This window comes from Dioscorea cayenensis, unplaced genomic scaffold, assembly GCF_009730915.1.
Source record: "Dioscorea cayenensis subsp. rotundata cultivar TDr96_F1 unplaced genomic scaffold, TDr96_F1_v2_PseudoChromosome.rev07_lg8_w22 25.fasta BLBR01000397.1, whole genome shotgun sequence".
Classification (NCBI taxonomy): Eukaryota; Viridiplantae; Streptophyta; class Magnoliopsida; order Dioscoreales; family Dioscoreaceae; genus Dioscorea; species Dioscorea cayenensis.
Window position 1 is genome coordinate 58,158 of NW_024086788.1, and position 24,029 is coordinate 82,186.

The following is a 24,029-nucleotide window of genomic DNA, read 5'->3' on the forward strand; positions in this document are numbered from 1 at the left end:
TCAGAGCTTACCCAGAGATGGCACAGGGGCGTGGACTCGCCTCTATGAGCAACCTTATGATGGTCCACGCCCGTGTGGAATTTTCGCACGGGTGTTTGTTTCCCTGCAGAGACTTAGAGATTTTTCCCATAAAGACAGAGGGGCATGGACTCGCCCCTGTGGATGATTTTGTCAACAAACACACCGGCATGGTTAATTTTCATGCGCCCATGTGTTTCTCAGCGAGAATTTCTCCTCCATCACGAGAAGACAAAGTGGCATGCGTCTGCCCCTGTGAATTGCCCAGTTAGGATCACGCCCATGTGGAATTTCTGTATGGGCGTGTGAAACATTTAGAGAATTTTTTTGGTTGGATAGAGAAGCCAGAGGGGCGTGCGTCTGCCCCTGTGGGTCAGGCGCACGGGCGTGGGAATTTTTTACATGCCCATGTGGATGCGTTCAAAAGCATAGGATGTCATCCCGAGAAACAATAGGGGCGTGCTTCTGCCTTGTGAGTCTCTCCTGTGGAGTCACACGGGCGTGGGTAATTTCCAAACTCTCGGGTGGATGTATAGAACTAAAAAAGGCTGCATTTTCTCCTTATAAATTTATTTTGTCTTTTCATCTTTTCTCTCCAAAACATTTTGAGAACGCATCGTTGCACTCTCCCGACCTCTTACTGTCTTTTTAAAGAGTTGTTACTTGAGTTTTTTTGCCTAATTTCTATTCTTTCATTCTCATTTTATCGGTATGCTTCTCTTTCTCTTTTCTTCGCCCAATCTTCATTTATTTTGTAGCTCCAGCATCATCTTCACCAGCAGCGGCAACAAATGCACCAATAACTAACACCGACACTTGAGGTGCCTTTACCTTCTTTGTTCTTATTTTTCGTATTTTATTTTTGTATTTTATTTTGGACTTGTATACTCAAAAAAGGTCTTCATTTTGAGCTTATCATTTATTTAATCATGGGTGTATTAATTTCTCTATCTTTTATATTCTCGAGTTGTTTTTGTTTTCTTGAGCTTCACTGAACCCCTTTGTGTATGCGTACAGATGGTCTTATTAGTATGGAAATCGAGAACTAGTCATGGATACGGCCAAGATGTTTTGGCACTTGGCCATGTGTGCTTCACAACCCGTTAGAACATCACTCCCAAGGATTTTGCTTCATCACATGCAATACTATGAGTTAGGGGAGTATTGTTCTGATTGCTTCTCTAATATATATTCTTTATTGATATACACTATGAGTGAGCTTGCATGTGTACATTGGGGACAATGTACAACTTAACTGTGGGGGAGTGGAGTTTATGTTGCACATGTCTTTGATAAAAGTTTTGATTTACATACATGCTCACATCGCCAATGGCGGTTCACCCTAGTTGCAATGATTTTATTCTTGAGTTTAGGAGAATTTTTAACATTGAATACTCTCATGCTCTAGTTTTTACTTGATTTTCTAGGAATTTTTGCTCGAATGACATTTGTTGCACTACTCACTCTTTCAACTCTTTTGGAAACTCAAGTTTAATGTTAAAGGGACTTGTTAGTGTTACTTCTTGTGTTAATTCTGCTGATATATATATATATATATATATATATATATTAGTTGTTTGTGCATTAGGGGTGGAAAGAGCTACCAACTATGTTGTATGTAGCTACTCTCATAAGTCGGATACTAGTTATGCCCTAATGAGAGAAAGAGCTATGTCATGGGATGAGTGAAAGCTACCACCTCAGTAGAAAGAGCTACCACCTTGAAAGTGTGAAAGGCACCTTAGCGCCCTCTTGGGAAAGGGCTACCTTAGAGGATGTGTGAAGCTACTACCATTTTTTTTCATATTTTGTTTTGTTTGTAGATAAATAAGTCCCTTATACTTAGGACTTTGAGGAGTATACTTTGTGTTGAATTGAGTAAGTTTACACACACTTACATGATTTCAGGTTTGTTGTCCTTTTTGATTCGAGTTTTTGGCTAGAGCATTGATTTTTCGTATTTGGCGTTGAAATTTCCCTTACTTGAAGATTACTCTCTTTGCATGTTTTGGTGAACCTAAGGCCGAGCACTTTCAATATTTCCTTCTTCTATGTTTCAATGTGTATTTCTTTGCTTGAGGACAAGCAAAAGCTTAAGTGTGGGGGAGTTTGATAAGTGTTTGTGTGATAAGAATGCAAAGGGTTTTTTCCTTATGATGAGCATTACATTTAGAAGGTTTAAGCACTAATACATGTGTATTTGTGCTCTTTTACACATGCAGTGTTGTGAAGCTAAGTATTGAGAAAAGAAGCCAAAAGTAGATCGTCAACGCATTATTTGGTGGAATCTTGGAAAGAACAAACGCGTAGACACAAGTGGGACTCCAGGATACGTGAATATCTACCAACCTCGATGAATTCAAGTCATTATAATGAGTTTGAGGGGCACAAACGCAGTCACATTTACGTATCCCGGCTTGTACATTGATAACAAGATCTTCACCAATGAAGCCTTTGATTGAAGAAGAGTTGTGATCTATGGCATAAAAGTGTGCCCGTTTATGTTGCCTTGATGAAAAAGTATGGAATTGGGAGTGTTTTGGCTGAGTACTATAGCAAGTTAACATAGTAAAACATCGTAGCAAATACTGTAGCAGTTACTTTTCACAGCGGGCCGAAAACAGGATTTCCATAGAATCCACACGCCCGTGTGGAAATTCCACAGCCTTGTGGCAGATCCAAAGCGTGTGGGTGCCCGATTCCAGCCCTATTTAAGCCGCGATTTAGCACCGAGTTTAGGGAACTTTTCCCCTCTGGTTTTCCATTTTTCTCCATCATTTGGGAAGCCGTCGGCTAGGGTTTGGAGAGGCTTTTGGAAAGTCTATGGAGGATTTTGAGGGATTTGACACTGTGATTCACTTGGAAGAAAGTTATTGGGGGAGTTGTGCCCTAGGACGGATAACGAGACCTTTGGAGAAGACTTGGCCATTCCACAAGACTATCAACACGACTACCGAGGGGTTTTCTTTTGGAACACTTGTTTTTACTTTCATTTCATTGTTGATTGTATTGTGCTCCATGGAGAGCTAAACCTACTAGTGGGTACTTGGATTTTGTAAACCCTATGATGTTATTGTTTCATTGATCTTTTATTACATTTTCACTATTTGATGTTTTAATTGAGTTCCAATCTTGAGTGCTTATGTAATGATTTCTCTACTAGAGTAATACTAGGGTTGAGTGTCCATCTTAGTAACCATTGTAGATGAGTGACACACTACGAGGGTTAGATATTGCTTGATTGGAAAGGGTTGAGAGGGTTAGTCGAGAGGTAGCGGAGCGTCCACTTTCCCCTCCAGTGTGATTTATCCTACCTCTATTTCCTTGAGTTCTTGGCGGTCGTAATAGAGTGAAGTTCTAGAGGATGAACTCCGCTGGGGCTTAGTTATGCGAGCAACAGAGTGAAGCATTGAAGGGACTCTAATGCCTGGGGCTTAGATGTGACTAGGGGCCTTTCGCCAGGACCAAAGGGTTAGGTCTATATATAGGAAGAGGGTTTATGACTTGGATTCCCTGGAACTCCATGCAACTTTACATAGTGTGAGGTCTTGAGACTGAGCGATTTCTTCGCCGGGATATAGTGTAGAGTTAGTCACGGTTGACCTTAGATTTGGGACCATGTGGTTAACGATTTCCATGACTCATTGAGCATTGATTAGAAAGTATAATACTTGGTCTTTGCACTTGAAACATTAATCCTAGGGGGAGCATTACCCAGTACCCCACTTATATCGATTTCCTTATCTCTCACTTACTTTTGCCTTTCATTCTTGTTTCTTTTTATCTTTGTTTTCATTTCATTTTATCAACACTAGCATTGTTCACTTTCACGTGGTTAAGTAGCAATTTAAGTATTTTTACTCCCTTTTCCTTGTGGATATGATATCCCACTCACATGTGATTTATTACTCGACAAACCTGTGCACTTCCGGTTCACACATAAGGGACGTTGTTAGAATCCATGCTATGGGCACTTCCGCAACAGATCATTAAATCACTCCCATGTCTCAAACAAGGACTCGATCTCCATCTGAACAAACGATGATATCTCATTCCAAAGCTTTGTCGATTTCCCCTATAGAAAAGTACCTTACAAGAAAAGCTTTTACCATTTCATTCCATGTCGTGATGGATGCTCGTGGTAAAGAATGTAACCACTACTTAGCTCTTCCTTTTAGAGAGAATGGGAAAACCCTCAATCTAATGTATCATTTGTGACACTGTTGATCTTCAGCATGTCACAAACTTCCAAGAAGTTCTCAATGTGATTGTTTGGATCCTCATCGGCCAAACCATTGAACTGCGCAGACTGCTGTATTATCTGGATGAATGCTAGCTCCAGCTCGAAGTTTGGAGCTGTAATCAGGGGTTGCACAATGCTAGATTGTGTCCCCAGTACTGACGGTCTAGCATATTCAGAGAGTGTTCTCTGTTGTTTATTCTGTTCTGCCATATTGTTAGATCCTTCAACTTCCACTTCAGCTAGATTCGGCGGTTCTTGCATAGGTTCTTTACCCATTTTTCTGAGTGTATGTTCAAGTTCAGGATCATCTTCAATTAGTATCAAAGGGTTCACAAGGGTCATAACCTGGAGCTGCACCAAAAGAAAGAAAACAAAATTAAAACAATGATAGGATAACAAGATATGAAAGATAATGAATAAGTAGCAAAGATAGCAAAGTGCAAAGTATCTCTAAATGCCTACTCCCCGGCAACGTCGTCAAAAACTTGACAATGGCCCTTGCGTGTACCCGCAAGTACACGGGTTTGTCAAGTAATAAATCCCAGGTGAGTGGGGTATCGTATCCACAGGGAGTAGGGAGTAAAAATACTTAAATTACTACTTAACCACGTGAAAGTGAACAATGACAGTGTTGATAAAATGAAATGAAAACAAAGACAAAAAGAAAAAAGAATGAAAGGCAAAAGTAAGTGAGAGGTAAGGTAATCGATAGAAGTGGGGTACTCGAGCAGTGCTTCCCCTAGGATTAATGTTTTAGGTGCAAGACCAACTATTATACTTCCTAATAAATGCCCAATGAGTCATGGAAATTCTTAAGTACACGGTCCCAAATCTATGTTCAATCATGACTAACTCTACACTATATCTTGGCGGAGAAATCACTCAGTCTCAACACCTCACACTGTGTAAAGTTGCATGGAGTTCCCTAAACCCTCTTCCTATATATAGACCTAACCCTTTGGTCCAAGCGAAAGGCCCCTAGTCATAACTAAGCCCCAGACACTAGAGTCCCTCCAACGCTTCACTCTACTACTCGCGCAACTAAGCCCTAATGGAGTTCATCCTCCAGAACTTCACTCTATAGTGACCTCCAAGAAATCAAGGAAATGGAGGTAGGATAAATCACATCGGAGGGGAAAGGGGACGATCCGCTACCTCTCAACCCCCTCCAATCGAGCAATGCCTAACCCTCGTAGTGTGTCACTCTGCTACAATGGTTACCAAAATGGAATCTCAATCCTAGTGTCACTCTAGGGGAGAAATCATTCAACAAGAACTCATGATTGGAACTTAATTGAAACATCAATTAAGGAAAGCATAATAAAAGATCAATAAAACAATAACATCCAAGGGTTTACAAAATTCAAGTATCCACTAGGGGGTTTAGCTCTGCATGGAGCTCAATACAATCAACAATGAAATCGAAATTAAAAACAAGTGTTCCATAAGAAAACCCCCTCAATGTCATGTTGATGGTCTTGTGGAGTAGCCAAGTCTTCTCCAAAGTTCTCCTTGTCCGGCCTAGGGCACACTCGCCGTATCTATGCCGATGAAAGTTCCCCCAATAACCTTCTTCCAAGCGAATCACGATGTCAAATCCCTCAAACCACTCCAAAGACTTGCCAAAAGCCTCTCCAAACCCTAGCCGATGGCTTCCCAAACAATGGAGAAAAGTGGAAGAGAAGAGTTGAAAAAGATTCCCAAAATCGGGGCTGAATCGCGGCTTAGATACGGCTGGAATCGGGCATCCACACGCCCCTGTGGATCTGCCACATGAGCCTATGGAATTTCCATATGGCCGTGGGGAATTTCTACACGCCCATGTGGATTCTCTGGAAATCCTGTTTTTTGGCTGCTTGTGAACAGTAACTGCTGCAGTTTTGCTACATCGTTTCACTACATCAACTTGCTACAGAAACCTACTACAGTACTCAGCCAAAACACTCCCAATTCCACACTTTTCATCGAGGCAACATAAATGAGCGCACGTTTATGTCGTAGATTGCAACTCTTCTAATCAAAGGCTTCGTTGGTGAAGATCTTGCTATCAATGCATAAGTCGGGATACGCAAATGTGACTTCCTTTGTGCCCCTCCAACTTATTGTAATGACTTGAATTCATGGAGTTTGGCGCACATTCACATATTCTGGAGTCTAACTTGTGTGTTCGTGTTTTTTTCTTCCAAGATTCTACCAAATAATGCATTTACGATCTACTTTTGGCTTCTTTTCTCAATTCTTAGCTTCATAACTCTACATGCGCGAAAAAACACAAATACACATGTATTAGCACTTAAACCTGCTAAAAGTAATGCTAATCATAAGGAAAGGACACTTTGCATTCTTATCACACAAGCACTTATGACGTTTTCAAGAGATGTTACAATCTTTGCAAAGAGAAAAAACATAAAGATGTGACTGTCTTTGTGCCCTTCCAAACAGTGAATTTACTTGAATCTCCTTGGAAGTTGGAACACATCTTCGCATTCATGAACTCCTTTCATGTTTTGGTCTTTGAATTACACAAGAACTCTCAACATTGTGCCTTTATATCCTATCTTTGCTCCCTTTTAATCTTCAAGACATTCACAACCTAATTGCACAAAAGAACAACAAAAACACAATATGAGACATAAACCATGGTAAAAATGATGCTCAATTGACAAGGTCCCCTTGCGTATATCCCTGCAAGTGCACGGGTTTGTCGAAGTAATAATCTCGGGTGAGCGGGTATCTAATCCACAGGGAGTAGGGAATAAAAATACTTAATTCGATTCTTATCTATGTAAAAGATCAATGATGATGAGTGTGATAATGATTCAATTCTCAACAGTAAAAGCAACAAGTAAGAGAGCAAAAGTAAAGAAGGGGATAAAGCAATCGATAAAGATGGGGTACCCGGATAATGCTCCACCTAGGATAATTGTTTCAAGTGCAAGAACCCTCTATTATGCTTCCTGATCAATGCAATGGTGAGTCATGGAAATCCTTAATTACATAGTCCCAAATCTAAGGTCAACTATGCCTAACTCTATACATGTCCCGGAGGAGAAATCGAACAATCTCAACACCTCGCACTCGCATAGAGTTGTAATGAGCTCTATGGATTCCAAGTGATAAATCTCTTCCTAATTATAGACCTAACCCTTTGGTCCAGGTGGAAGGTCCCTAACAATAATTGACCGCTAGATACTAAGATCACCTCAACGCTTCACTCCGTTGCACGCGCAACTAAGCCCCAGCGAAAGTTCATCCCTTAGACCATTCACTCAATTATGGCCGCAAAGAACTCAAGGAACGGAGGTAGAATCTATCACGCCGGAGGGGAAGGGGGACGCTCCTGTACCTCTCGACTCACCCTCTCAACCCTCTCCAACCTAGCTTTATCTAACGCTCGTGGTGTGTCACTCACTCACAAGGTTACCAACAAGAACTCTCAACCCTAGTGTCACTCTAGAGGAAATGTTCATACAATCAAGCATTCAAGGTTGGAACTCACAACAAACATCAATTTATTGAAAGCATAATAAAGAGGTTCAAAGAAACAAATACATCCTAGGGTTCACAATAACCGAGTACCCACTAGGGGTTTAGCTCTCCATGGAGCTAAGTACAATCAAAGAAATAAAATGTAAAAGCAATGAATCCATAAAGAAACCCCCTCGATAGTCATGTCGATCGTCTTGTGGAAAGTCCTCTACTCGACGTCCAAGGATTCCCTCGTCCGGTATAGGATACGCCTCGACAGAAGCTCCCCTACCAACCTTCTTCCTAAGGAATGACGATGTCAGAGCCGTAGAACCTCTCCAAAACCTTGGCCAATACCCCTCGAAACCCTAGCCGAAGCCCTCTCTCAAGTTGAGGAAAAGATGGAGAAAAGAATACTAAAATCGGGGTTGATTCGGCTTTTAAATAGGGCTGGAATCGGGCGACTACACGGGCGTGGATGCTTCACGCGCCCATGGGGAATTTCCACACGGGCGTGGATTATTTCCACATGCTCGTGTGGATCCTCTGAACTCTTGTTTTCTCGGTCGGCTGTGAATAGTACTGCTACAGTACTTTCTACCATGTTGCTTCCCGAATCCATACTTTCATCGGAGTAACGTAAACGGGCACACGTTCACGTCGTGGATCACTTGCATCTTCAATAATAGGCACGTTGGTAAAGCTCTTATTCTATGTGTATAAGTCAGAATGCGCGAGTGTGACTGCCTTTGTGGCCCTACAAATGGATGTGCCAACTCGAATACGAGGAGGTTGGCACACACTCTAGCATCTCACACCCAACCTATGTCTTCGCGTTTGAACTTTAGCAAGATTTCCCAAAAAATCGGTGCATTATGATCCACATTAGCTTCTTTCCTTCATACTTGGCCTCACAACCCTACCTGCATAAAAGTAACATAAAAACACATATATTAGTGTAAAAACCTGAGAAAGGTAATGCTCAACATAAGGAATGAACGCTTCGCATCCATCGCACAAGCACTTATCATCAATGCATGTAAAACATATATAAAAATATGCCTACTCAAAGCACTTATCATGTCTGCAACCACATTTTTGTTTTATTTCTTATCTTTTATCTCTACGTCAAACTCTTGCAACAATAAGATCCAACGAATCAACCTCTGTTTTCTATCAGCCATGTTCGCAAGATAACAGAGTGCCTAGTGATCAGTAAATACGGTAACCCTAGATAAGATGAGGTATGGCCTGAACATGTCAAAAGGAAACACCGCTACTAACAACTCTTTTTCGGTGGTTCTATAGTTTTCTTGAGCTCTCGTGAGAATCTTGCTAGCATAATTGATTGCTTGGAACTGCTTACCTGTTCTCTGACCCAAAACCGCTTATACCGCATAATCACTTGCGTCGCACATAAGCTCAAAGTGTTCATTCCAATCCGATGTGATCAAAATCGGTACTTGCACTAATTGGTCCTTCAACGTGTTAAAAGAAATCAAATAATTATTCCCAAAATAAAATTGGGCATCTTGGTCAAGGAGTTTTGTTAGCGCTTGAGTGATCTTCGAAAAATCCTTGGTAAAACTCCTGTAGAAGCCGGTGTGCCCCAAGAAACTATGAATTGCTTTTATGTTTATGGGCGGAGGGAGCTTTTCTATGACTTCAGTCTTTGCCTTGTCTACCTCCATCACTATTTGGGAAATCTTATGTCAAAGGACAATGCCTTCTTGGACCATAAAGTGACACTTTTCCCAATTGAGAACCAAATTTGTCTCTTCGCATCTGACAAGAACTCTCTCTAAATTCTTCAGGTAAATATCAAAGGAATCTCCAAACACTGAAAAGTCATCCATGAACACTTATATAATGTCCTCCAGGAGATCATAAAAAATGGCAGTCATGCATCGCTAAAATGTCGCTAAAATGTTCTTCGGTAAGTAAAAGTACCGTAAGGACAAGTAAACGTAGTCTTCTCTTGATCTTCTGGAGCTATGGGAATTTGGAAGTATCCTGACATCCCATCAAGGAAATAATAAAATTGATACCCTGCCAATCGCTCTAATATTTGATCAATGAAAGGCAATGGAAAATGATCCTTTCAAGTCGCATCATTTAATCTTGTATAGTCAATGGAAATGCGCCACCCTATAACTGTTCTGGTTGGAATTAATTCATTCTTTTCATTTCTCAGCACTTTCATTTCTCTCTTCTTCAGGACTACTTGAGTTAGGGTCACCTATGCACTATTAGAGATAGGATAAATGATACCCGCATCCAAACATTTTACCACCTCTACCTTGACAACTTCCTTCGTGTACGGGTTTATTCTTCTTTGGGGTTGAATCACAGATTTGTAATTATCCTCGATTAAGATTTTATGATTAAAAAATGAAGGATTTATGCCTTTAATATCAGAGATCTTCCACGCAATGGCAGATTTATATCTCTTCAACATGCTCACGAGCCTGTCCTTGTGCTCTATAGAGAAGCTTGAAGCCATAATAATAGGGAACTTTGATCCTTCCATCAAAAAAGCATATTCCAAATGTGCCAAAAAAGTTTTGAGCTCTAACTCGGGTGGTTCCTCAATCGATGGTCATAATCTGCTTTCCTTCAATCGATCAATTTTCTCAAAATTTTTTGACCCATGTTCAAGATTATTCTCTACCTCTTCCGCTTGTGCATGTGCATATGAATGGTCTTCAACAACAACCACATACTCTATCTCAAAAATTTCCTATACTAAAGTTGAAATGCCAAATGAGTAAAGTTCTTGTCTTTGTTCATGATAGGAAGAGTCGAACTGAGCAAGGACCTTCTCCAAGCTTTCTTCCAAATGATCACTCACAAATTCCAATGCAGACTTTTCAAGCTGATCCAACACATCATCTAACTCATAACTCCAATCCAAAATTTCATTAATATAATCAACAGCTGATCCTTCCACAGGGTAGTTGATAGTGAATTGCTCTTGTATGAGATAACATGAATTGGATTGTGTTGCGTACAAATGAACTTTTTGTTCTATATCTTCAACCATTCCGGTGATTGTATCAAATAAGTCGGTTATGCTGATCACTGTTCCTAAAGTCAAAGAAATTAAACAAATCAAAATGATGGAGAATAAGAAAGTATGAAATAGAATAAGTGATGAATACCTAAAGTAGCAAAGTGTAAAGTGTATCTAAAACGCTGACTCCCTGGCAATGGCACCAAAAACATGACAACACCCTTATTCATGTGTACCGCAAGTGCACGGGTTTGTCGAAGTAATAATACTCTCATGAGTAGATAGTCGAATCCACAGAGAATAGTCATTAGAAATATAAAGATTTCTATTTAACTAGAACGAAAATGAATTAATAGTGTTGTGAATAAGAATCAATGTAAATAGAAATAAGAAAAGAAGGAGGAGGGGAAAATAAAAGTAGGAGAGGCAATCAAATATAAATGGGGCACCTGGACATTACTCACCCAAGGAGTCTTTTTTCCAGTGCAAGACCAATCATTATGTTTCCTAACTAATGTATAACGAGTCGTGGAGATCCTTAAATACATGGTCCCAAAACTTAAGGTCAACCGTGACTAACCCTACACTATGCCCCGTAGAGAAATCTCTCAGTCTCGACACCTCACACTGTGTTAGGTTGCTTTAGGCTCTAGGGATTCCAAGTGATAAACACTATTTACTAAAATAGATCTAACCCTTTGGTCCAGGTGAAAGACCCCTAGTCACAATTAAGCTCTAGATAATAAGGATTACTTCAACACTTCACTCTATTGCTTGTGCAACTAAGCCCCAGCAGAGTTCATCTCTTAGCACTTCACTTTATTGTGATCGCAAAGAACTCTTAGAATGTAGAGGTAGAATAAATCACACCTGAGGGGAAAGGGGACGTTCCTCTATCTCTCGACTCACCCTTTCAACCTCCTCTAATCTAGCATTGTCCACTCCTCATGGTGTGTCACTCATCCACAAGGATTGCCAAAATGGATTCTTAGCCTTAGTGTCACTCTAAGGAAAAATCAACTCAACAAGCATTCAAGATTGGAACTCAATTAAAATATCAATTAATGAAAGCATAATAAGAAGTAAAAGAAACAATATCATTCTAGGGTTTACAAGCCCAAGTACCCACTAGGGGTTTAGCTCTCAATGGAGAAAAATACAATAAATAATGAAATCAAAAGTAAAAACATGTAATCCATGAATAAAAGCCCCTTGGTGTTTGTATCGATGGTCTTGTGGAGTGACCGTGTCTTCTCCAAAGGTCTCCTCGTCAAGCCTAGGGCACACCTCAATGGATTGGTACCAACGAAAGCTCACCCAATAACTCTCTTCCAAAAGAAATGCTGTGTCGAAGGCCATAAACCTCTCTAAAAGCCTAGCCAAAGCCTCTCAAAACCCTATCCGCAAGCTTCTCTAAAGGTGAGAACAGATAGCCCAAAGGATGGAAAGATGGATCCCCAAATAAGGTTCAAATTGCAACATTAATAGGGCTAGAATCGGGCATCCATACGGCCATGTGAATCTCCAGGAAATCGATTTTCTACGGCCTTTGAACAGTAAATGCTACAATACGTTGCTATAGAGATTTGCTACATTACCTGCTACAATACTCTGCCAAAATAGTCCTAAATCCAAACTTTTCATCGAGGCAACATAAACGGGCACACGTCCATGCTACAGATTCATGTTGTATCTTTAAATAAAAACACATTTGACCACAATCTTGGTAGCATTGCATAAGTCAGAACACATGAGTGTGACTGCCTCTATGGCACTCCAATTTGCATATTCACTTGAGCAAAATGGAGGTTGGCACACACTCACATGTCTTTGAGCACAACTTATGTCTTCACAATTGCTCACTTCAAGATTCCATCAACAAAGTGCAAACGGAATCTACTTTGGCTTCTTTCTTCAATACTTGTCTCCACAACCCTATATACACAAAAGAACACAAATACACATGTATTACCGATAAAATATGAGAAAAGTAATGCTCATCATAAAAAAAGAATACTTCATATTACTAATATACAAAAACTTATCAATGCTCCTCGGGGAAAATATCATTAATTGCTCTATTTGATGGCACTTGTCCTTCATAACCCTCTAGCTGATACAAATGGTCTGTAACCACATTTTTGGTACCTCTCTTATCTTTTATCTCCATGTCAAACTCTTACAAAAGTAGAATCCATTGAATTAGCTTTGGTTTAGCATCAGCCTTATTCATGAGATAATGAAGTTCTGAGTGATCTGTGAATACATTGACACTAGATAAGATAAGGTACGGTCCAAACTTATTGAAAGCAAACACAATTGCTAATAACTCTTTATCTATAGTAGTGTAATTCTCTTGAGCACTTGTGAGAGTCTTACTAGTGATAAGTGCTTGTGTATTAGTAATACGAAGTATTCTTTTCTTTCAATGAGCATTATTTTTCACAGATTTTATCGCTCATACATGTATATTTGTGTTAATTTTGTGCATGTAGGATTGTGGAGACAAGTTTGGAAGAAAGAAGCCAAAGTAGATCATGAATGCACATCGTTGATGAAATCTTGGAGTGAACAAATATGAATACATAAGTTGTGCTCAAAAACATATGAGTGTGTGCCAACCTCGTTTGTGCTTGAGTGAACATGCAAATTAGAAGGCCACGAAGGCAGTTACACTCATGTGTTCCGACTTGTGCAATGCTATCAACATTGTCATTAAGTGTGATTTTGTTTAAGTAGCAACACGATCTGGCACATGAATGTGTGCCCATCCATGTGGCCTTGATGAAAAATGTGAATTCGGGAGTATTTTGGCGGAGTACTGTAGGAGGTTGATGAAGCAAATTACTGTAGTAGTTATTGTTTATAGGCCGCTGAAAAATCAATTCCTCCAGATTCACATGGGCATGTGGAAATTCCACACTCCCATCTAGATGCCCGATTCCAACCCTATGTAAGTCACGATTTTAGTCTGTTTGGAGAATCGTTTTCACATCTTTTGCCCATCTCTTCATCATCTTTGGAGGTGCTCGCTGCTAGGGTTTAGAGGAGTGACAAGTTCCCCTTGCTTATATCGCGCAAGTGCACGGGCTTGTCGAAGTAATAATCCCAGGTGAGCGGGGTCGAATCCACAGGGAGTAGGGAGTGAAAATACTTAATTTGATTCTTAACTATGTGGAAGATCAATTGTGATAGGTGTGAAATTGATTTAATTCTCAACAATAAAATCAACAAGTGAAAGGGCAAAAGTAAGAAGAGGGTAAGGCAATCGATAAAGATGGGGTACTCGGATAATGCTTCACCTAGGATAATCGCTTCAAGTGCAAGAACTCTCTATTACGCTTCGTAATCAATGCAATGGTGAGTCGTGGAAATCCTTACATACATAGTCCCAAATCTAAGGTCAACTATGCCTAACTCTATACATGTCCCGGAGGAGAAATCGAACAATCTCAACACCTCGCACTCGCATAGAGTTGCAATGAACTCTAGGGATTCCAAGTGATAAATCTCTTCCTAAATATAGACCTAACCCTTTGGTCCAGGAGGAAGGTCCCTAGCCACAATTAAGCCCTAGATACTAAGATCCTCTCAACGCTTCACTCCATTGCACGCGCAACTAGGCCCCAGAGGAGGTTCATCCCTTAGACCACTCACTTTATTATGGCCGCAAAGAACTCAAGGAACGGAGGTAGAATCTATCACGCCAGAGTGGAAAGGGGAAGCTCCTGTACCTCTCGACTCACCCTCTCAACCCTCTCCAACCTAGCTTTGTCTAATGCTCGTGTTGTGTCACTCACTCACAAGGTTACCAACAAGAACTCTCAACCCTAGTGTCACTCTAGGGGAAATGTTCATACAATCAAGCATTAAAGGTTGGAACTCACAATAAACATCAATCTATTGAAAGCATAATAAAGAAGTTCAATGAAACGAATACATCTAGGGTTCACAATCACCCAAGTACCCACTAGCAGTTTAGCTCTCCATGGAGCTAAGTACAATCAAAGAAATTGAATGTAAAAGCAATGAATCCATAAAGAAACCCCCTCGATGGTCGTGTCGACGGTCTTGTGGAAAGTCCTCTTCTCGTCGTCCAAGGATTCCTTCATCCGGTATAGGATACGCCTCGATCGAAGCTCCCCTACCAACCTTCTTCCTAATGGAATCACGATGTTTGACCCATAGAACCTCTCCAAAACCTTGGCCAATACCCCTCGAAACCCTAGCCGAAACCCTCTCACAAGTTGGGGAAAAGATGGAGAAAAAATGCTGAAATCGGGGCTGAAATCTGCTTTAAATAGGGCTGGAATCGGTCGACTCCACGGGCATGTACGGAACACGTGCCCATGCGGAATTTCCACATGGCTATGGATAATTTCCACACGCCCGTGTGGATTCTCTGTTTCTGTGATTTTCGGCCGGCTGTGAACAGTACAGTGATTTTCAACAGTGATTTGTTACAGTAACCTACTACAGTACTATGCCAAAAAATACTCCCGAATCCACTTTTCATCGAGGTAACATAAACGGGCACACGTTTATGCCGTGGGTCGCTTTGCTTCTTCAATGACGGATAAGTTGATGGAAATCTTGTTCTATGTGCATAAGTCGGAATGCTTGAGTGTGACTGCCCTTGTGTCCCTCCAAATGGTTATGTAAACTCAAATACGGGGAGGTTGGCACACACTCTAGCATCTCGCACCCGACTTATATCTTCGCGTTTGAACTTTAGCAAGATTTCGTCCAAAATCGGTGCATTGTGATCCACATTGGCTTCTTTCCTTCATAATTGGTTTCACAACCCTACATGCACGAAAGTAACATAAAAACACACATATTAGTGTAAAAACCCGAGGAAAGTAATGCTCAACATAAGGAAATAATGCTTCGCATTCATATCGCACAAGCACTTATCAAGGAGCTTTGGCAAAGCTTTTGTAGTGGTTCTACGGCTTTGAACATCACGTTCCTTCAGAAGAGAGTTATTGCCAGAGCTTTCATAGTCATCGATTCAGCACGGTGTGCCCTAGGCTTGACGAGGGAACCTTTGGAGAAGACGCAGCCACTCCACAAGATCACTGACATGAATACCAAGGAGGTTTTACTTATGGATTGCATGCTTTTACTTTCGATTTCATTATTGATTGTATCTTGCTCAATGGAGAGCTAAACCCCTAGTGGGTACTTGAACTTGTAAACCCTAGGATGATATTGTTTGTTTGACCTTTTTATTATGTTTCTTTAATTAAAGTCTTTAATTGAGTTCTAATCTTGAATGCTTGTTGAATGGGTTTTCCCATAGAGTGACACTAGGGTTGAGATCCTACATTGGTATTCAATGTGAATGAGTGACACACCATGAGGACCAAACAAAGCAAGATTATAGAGGATCGAGAGGGTGAGTCGAGAGATAGCAGAATGTCCCCTTTCCCCTCTGGTGTGATCAAAATCATTGCTTGCACTAATTTCTCTTTTAACAAATTAAAAGTAACAAAGCAATCATTTCTGAAATTAAAGGGAGCATCCTTTTCGAAAAACTTTGTCAATGGGTGAGTAATCTTCGAGAAATCCTTGATGAACCTCCTGAAGAAACCTGCATGCCCCAAGAAACTACGAACCCCTTTCAAATTTGTTGGTGGAGGAAGTTTGTCAATGACTTCCATCTTCACCTTGTCTACTTCCATCCCTAATTAGGAAATTTTGTGACCAAGGACAATGCCTTCTTGGACTGATAAGTCTCTAAATACACCACTTTTATAGCATATATGTTAAGCACTTTCATGCATACTTCTATGACTCCGATGCCCTTTATGTGTTTTATTTCTTATAATTGTTTCAAGACATCGAGGAACCATAATTACAAGGATGAACCACATTTGAGTCATTTCGGAGAATATTGATGAAGAAATGAAGTTTACACGAGGTCGAAATGCAAATTGATGCCCGAAAAGCATTTCACAGAACCCTGTATGAGCACTACAGTGACCACACACTTTTGTGAGGCCACTGTGCGGGCCGCATAGTACCCGCACAGCCCAAGCAGTGAGCTATGCCGCCTTATGTGTGGCCTGCACACCTCCCGCACACACATGGGAAGAACCATTATATTGAGGTTATATAAGGCAACCTTGGGCTTTTTGGGAGCTGTCTTTGGCCACGATCTCTTACACTATTCTCCACCATCTTGTCCACCATTCTCCATCATCATCTCCATCATTCTCCACCACCATCACTAGAGTTGAAGATGATTTGAATAACAAGAACCCAAGGAAAGAAGAAGGTTGCACTCAAAGAGGTGATCAAGGAGCTCACTAGCGCGGATCCGGTGAGCCTTCATCATCACCTTCTAGCCTACATATAAGGGAGATTTTTATGGGCTTTGTCATCAACTATATTTTATTTTCTCTTTATGATGTGGAACTAGCCTCCCAAGGCCCCCGGGCTCCGGTGAACCTTGGTAGAGGAACTTGTTTTTATGGATGAATGATATTTATTGGTTTTAATTGATTGTAGGCATGTTTGTTGGTTTAAATCTATTGTTTTGATGTTCAATCTACAATGGATGGATTCTGTAGGTCTTGATTCATGAATTTCATATGTATGGTGGGATGCTTGCATGTATTAGGTCACACAATGATTAAAAGGGGATTAAATGTACTGGTACACTGGAGGTTCCGGGTGCCAGTAGCTCCCCGCTTGCATTAGGGTAGTTCTAGCCGAGAATGGCCAATAGAATTACCCTATGCAAGACTCCCTATTCTCAAAGACATCACAGGGGTATCTTCCAAGGGAGAAATCCGTATTGGATTAGGGCTACACTACACAGGTTCCCGGGTAGTCAACATTCGAGTCTAGCGGATCAACTCTACCCAACCTTGTGCTTAAATTCCCATATTCATCCTAACTTTTTATTCTCCCGAGGGATCCTCGCCCGAGGCCTCTAGTTCTTATTGCTACTTACGCTTTAGATTGCTTGTATGGTGTGCTTTAGTCTATTTTGTTTATAGTCCTTTCTTTTATTTATTTTCATATTTTTGTCTTATACAACAACTATCCATTTGGTAGACTAGATAGTGATACCTAGGAGGAAGTAATAGCAGATCTTGGGCCATTGGGAATATGACCCTCTTATGCTTGCATGAGAGGTTATTACTTGACGACCCATGCACTTGTGGCTGGGGAATCATGTGCTAGCTTTTTAACTTGTCACTCGACAACTCATCATGGACCATGAAATAACACTTTTCCCAATCAATACCAAGATTTGTCTTTTCACATCTCACCAGTACTTTCTCCAAATTTCTTAAGCAAATATCGAAAGAACTACCAAAGACTGAGAAATCATCCATGAACACCTCCATGATGTCTTCTAGAAGATCATCAAAAATAGTGGTTATGCAACGTTGAAATGTCATCGGAGTATTACACAATCTAAAAGGCATTCTTCTGTAAGCAAAACTACCTTAGGGACAAGTAAATGTTATCTTCTCTTGGTCTTCTGGGTGATAGGAATCTGAAAATATCCTGACATATCATCAAGGAAGCAATAAAACTGATGCCCAGCTAATCGCTCTAACATTCTATCTATAAACGGCAATGGAAAATGATCCCTTCGAGTTTCATCATTTAACCTTCTATAATCAATGCAGACACTCCAACCTGTAATTGTTCTTGTTGGATTAATTCATTACTCTCAATTTTCATCACCATCTTCCCCTTTTTCTTCGGGACTATTTGAGTTCGGCTCACCCAAGCACTATCGGAGATGGGATAAATAATTCCTGCATCCAACAATTTTACAACCTCTGCCTTGACGACTTTCTTCATGTTCGGGTTCAATATTCTTTAGGGTGGGATCACAGACTTGTAATTGTCCACCATTAGGATTTTATGAGTACAAAATGAGAGATTGATGCCCCTTATATCCAAAATCTTATAAGAAATAGTAGATTTATGTTTTTTAACATGCTCACAGGCTTGTCTTTCTGAGTCATAGAGAGACTCTAACACGTATCCAAATTGCATGTAAACTGCAAGTGCGGGGTGTCGAAGTAATAATTACCCCAGTGAGTGGGTAGTCGAATCCATAGGGAACAGAAGTATTAGTAGTAACCAATTCTTAGTTATCTAGTAAAAATCCATGAATGTCATGCAATGAGCTAATTGCAAGAATATTAATAACCAAGCAAACGGGCAAAATAGAAAGTAAAAGGAGATCTCAATCAATAAAGTTGAGGTACCTGGGCGATACTCCCCATAGGATCTAACATGAAGCTCAAGATTCGCTAAATGCTTCTAAACTAAGTTTAATGAGTCGAAGTAATCCAAGAACAACCGGCCCTTGCCTCCAAGCCACCAGCACTAGTCACCTACAAGGTCCTAGTAGAGAAATCGCTCAATCTCAACACCTCACACCCCATATGACCGTAATAAGCTCTAGGGATACCTAAGAGGGAAATTGATTCTTAAAGCACGCCTTACACCAAATATGGTTGCATAGATTCTAGGGAATGTGGAGATAGAAAGCACTCATCGGAGGGGAAAGGGGACACTCCACTATCTCATAACTCATCCTCTCAACCCTCTTTACCCTTGGAGTTCAAACTCTAATGGAGACCTCTCTCATCAAAGTAACAAATCATGCATAGAGAATCAACCACAACGATCAATAAAACATGTAAGCAATGGAAACACAAGATTAAAACTCAAACCAACTCAGATTTAATAGAAACATAAACCAAATCAATACAAAAGATAAGATCCTAGGGTTTACGCCCAAATACCTACTTGTATCTTTGAGCATACACCCACATGTCTTTGAGCATTGTGTCTTCACCTTTGTTCGATCCAAGAACTTCATTAGAAAACCACGTCCGCAATCTATTTTTGCTTCCATTCTCTAAACTTGTCTCCACAACTCTAAATGCACAAAAGAACACAAATACATACGAATGAGCTATAAAATATGATAAAAGTAATGCTCAATATAAGAAAAGTATACTTTGTATTACTTATACACAAGCACTTATCACTCACCCCCTCAAACCTCTTCAACCTTGGTAAATCAACCTTGGTAAATCAACCTTGGTAAATCTAATCCTAATGCTGAATGTTAATCATCAAAAGTATGATTAAATGAAGTTCTAAACCCTACTATCACTCTATGGGAAAACTAAACATCAAGTACACAAGATTGAAACTAAAATAAATTCTCAATTAAAAGAAATGCAATAAAAGTTAGTGAAGTGAATACATTCTAGGATTTACATATCCAAGTACCCATTGGTTGTTTATCTCTCGATGGAGCAATACAATATCAAGGATAAAGACAATTAAAAGTGCAAACAATCCATAAAGATAACCCCCTTTTGTTACATGATGAAAGTCTCCAAGAGCCGATCCTCCTTCTCCAAAGACTCCTTTGTGAAGCCTAGGGCACACCTTGGGAATCAATGTCATCGGTGGCTCCCCAATAACTCTCTTTTGGAGAAAATCGATGTTGAATGACATAGAAGTGCTCTCAAACCTCTTAAAAACCTCTTCCATACCATAGTCAAACTCTCCCCAATAGATAGGAAAATATCACCAATAACTCTTTGAAACCGGTATTTAAACTCTCAATTTAGGCATCCACATAGGCTCCCACATGCTCATGTGGATTTCCTACATCACTTAAAACTGCACATAGAGATTTAAGATTTTACTCTTCTTTTCTTCTGAGGCCACCAGATTGATACATACCTATGTGGTAGGTCATGTGGTATTTCATGATGTCTAAAACCATTTGGAAAGCTCTTGAAATAATTGAAAAATCGAAACATCAGCATGTGACTGCCTTTGTGCCTTTCTAACTCACTGATTGACTTGGAACTCTTTAGAGGTTGGCACATACTCTCATGTGTATAATCACGACTTGTGTCTTAATCGTTATGTTGCACAAAAGAATTCTATAAGGAACCTTCATGACGTATTTTTGCATTTTTTCTCCTCAATACGCCTTCACAGCTCTCAATGCACAAAAGAACATTGAAACACAAGTGTGAGCCATAAAACCTGATAAAAACAATGCTTAATGTAAGTAAATCATACTAATTAATATGCATACACAAGCACTTATCCGGTGGGTTGTAGGATTGAATATGTTCTTGGATATCTTTCTAAAATGAACTATCCATAAGTACATAAGGTTTTAACCTATTATTGTTTGCCCTTAAAATACCATTTGTTAGATGCAAAATTTCTACCGCACTGTGTGGAAAAATTTGAGTGACAGTGTATGGCCTAGACCATCTAGATTTGAGTTTCTTAGGAAACAGTCTTAACCTTAAATTGAATAGCAGGACTTGTTTCCCTACTTGGAATTGTTTATCTATCCTAAGGTGACTATCATGGAACCGCTTGACTTGCTCCTTATAAAAAATGGGGTTTTCATATGTATTCTGATGATAATCCTCCAGCTTATTGAACTTAAATTTCCATTTTTGTCCTACTTCCATTATGTAAAAGTTTAGGAATTTTGTGCCCCAGTAAGCTTGATGCTCCAATTTGACTAGCACGTGGCATGCCTTTTTGTAAAGTAGACTATAAGGGGTATAGCTTGTGGAAGTCTTATATGCTATTTTGTGGCCTACAATACATCATCTAACCGTTACTACTAATACTTTCTATTGTGTTGTACAATCTTCTCTAGAATTTACTTTAGTTCTCAGTTGGTGACTTCAACTTGATCACTTGTCTGTGGGTGGTAGGCCATGGTACGAGATGGTTGACTCCGAGTAGAGGATCATTCGAAATACTTCAAAGATGCGAAGAAAACGGAGCCTGCCTCTGTTTGCTTCAAAGATTTCTACTTCTTCATCACCTTCCCAAATTGAGTGTTGTAAAAATGTGTTCTCTGATCACATATAATTACTCTCGGGAAGCCAAATTGGGAGAATAACTTCTTCAAGAATTTCACCATCACCCGACCATCATTGTTTGGCAAGGCTTGAGCCTCTACTCATTTCAACACATAGTTCACTGCCACTAACACATACTTGTTGCTGTTAGAATTTGGAAATGGTCCCATGAAATCGATTTCCCACACATCAAATACTTCACATTGTTGAATAGGATTTTGCTTCATCTCATCATGCTTGGATAAGTTCCCGCTCCTTAGACATTGATCACAAGAATCTATAAATTTTAGGGCATTGTGAAACATTGAAGGCCAAAAGAATCTTGCTTCCAAGTCACACAGAAATATTCCAATTTGCACTGAAATGGCCTCTGATCACTCCACAATAACAATGATGTAATATTCCTCAACTCACTGAGTGTGAAACGGAACACCTTACCATCAGGTCTGCACAGGCCTTGTCTAGAAATGGGTCATCCCACACATAGTGCTTCACATCAGATAGAAACTTCTTGCGTTGTTGATAAGAAAAATGTGTGTGAATGATGTGTTCCACATAGTCCACAAACTAGGGAAGTTCTGAGTCATGATTTTCCTTTTCTTACTGGTACAAATGCTTCTCGCGGAATGCATCATTAATCTCTTTTTTCCAAAGTTTTTCCAAATTTGGATTTTCCAAGTGGGATAGATGACCGGCTACCACATTTTCTGATCACCGTTTGTCTTTGATCTCTAAATCAAATTCTTGTAGGAGAAGAACTTACCTTATTAGTCTTGATTTTACATCATATTTAAATAAGAGATACCTCAATACAACATGATCAGTATATACCACAACTTTTGATAAAACCAGATAGGGGCAGAATTTATCCAATGCATCAACAATACCATGTAGTTCCTTCTATATAGTGGTGTAATTCTGTTGACCCGGTGTTAACATCTTACTTGCATGATAGACGGGATGAAATTTCTTATTTTGCTGCTGTGTTATCACAACCCTTACTGCCCAATCAATTGCATCGCACATGAGCTTAAATGGAAGGCTCCAATCTAGTAACTTTATAGTGGGTGCATTAATCAACTTCTCCTTTAATAGTTGGAAGGACTTGAGATACTCTTGATCATTGGTTTTGAAACTGATGAGTGCATTTCATATCATATTTTACATACCTCAAATTCATTCTTTTGCTTATTTTTATCACTTTTTGTTTATGAATGATGCTATTCTAGGTATGCCATCCATGGCTCAGGCTTTTAGGGCTCATAACACATAAGGAATGAAATCAGGGACAAAATCAACCAAAGAAGACAAGTTCTTAAATTGTCCAAAGTAAGCACGGGCAAAGCACAGCGTGCCGTCTCCCCATAATTATCTTTGAATGTGAATGCCTATGCTCTTTAGTGGAAGCATAAGCAAAGCGCGAGGGTGCCTTCTCCCCGTGATTATGTCTAGATGGGAGTTGATAGTGCTATCAGGGGAAGCATGGTCTACGTCCTCCTTTCATGTGTGAGATCAAGCTAAGCACAGGGAGAGCATGATCGTGCTCTCTCCGTAGTTATTTCTGGATGACACTTAGCCTTTTTTACTCGGATGTTCCAAGATTAGCACAGTCTCAGTACGATCGTGCTCACACTGTGTTAAGTCCAAATGTCCTTCTTAATCCCCAGAATTAGGGTTTTGAGATATCTTTATGATAACACCCTTTGCGTGTAACCCGCAAGTGCACGGGTTTGTCAAAGTAATAAATCCCAGGTGAGTGGGGTATCGTATCTACAGGGAATAAAGAATAGAAACACCAAGATTGCTACTTAATTAAGTGGAAATGAAACAATGATGGTGTGGGTAAAGATCAATGAAAATGAACTAAAGAAAATAAGAAAGAGAGGCACAAATAAATGAAAGGAAAGGTAATCGATAAAGGTGGGGTACTCAGATATTGTTCCTCCTAGGATTATTGCTTGAAGTACAAAACCAACTATTATGCTTCCTAACTAATGCTTAATGAGTCATGGACATCCTTAAATACACGGTCCCAAACCTAAGGTCAACCATGACTAACTCTATACTATGTCCTATCGGAGAAATCGCTCAATCTCAACACCTCACACTGTGTAAAGTTGCAAGAAGCTCTAGGGATTCCAAGTGATAAACCCTATTCCTATATGTAGATCTAACCCTGTGGTCCAGCCGAAAGACCCCAAGTCACAATTAAGCCCCAGGTGTTAAAGTCACTTAAAAGGTTTACTATGTTGCTCACGCAACTAAGCCTCAGCGGAGTTCATCTCTTAATCCTTCACTCTATTGTAACCGCAAAGAACTTCTGGAATGTGAAGGTAAGATAAATCACACCGGATGGGAAAGGGGACGCTCCACTACATCTCGACTC

The 24,029-nt window shown here is 40.0% G+C and overlaps 1 non-coding gene across 1 annotated transcript; it reads left to right on the forward strand.

Moving 5' to 3' along the window:
• The first annotated feature begins 3,974 nt into the window (after positions 1-3,974).
• LOC120254256 lies at positions 3,975-4,081 on the forward strand. The gene has a single exon (XR_005534563.1). It is a non-coding gene; the product is annotated as a small nucleolar RNA R71 (small nucleolar RNA).
• The last annotated feature ends 19,948 nt before the right edge of the window (positions 4,082-24,029 follow it).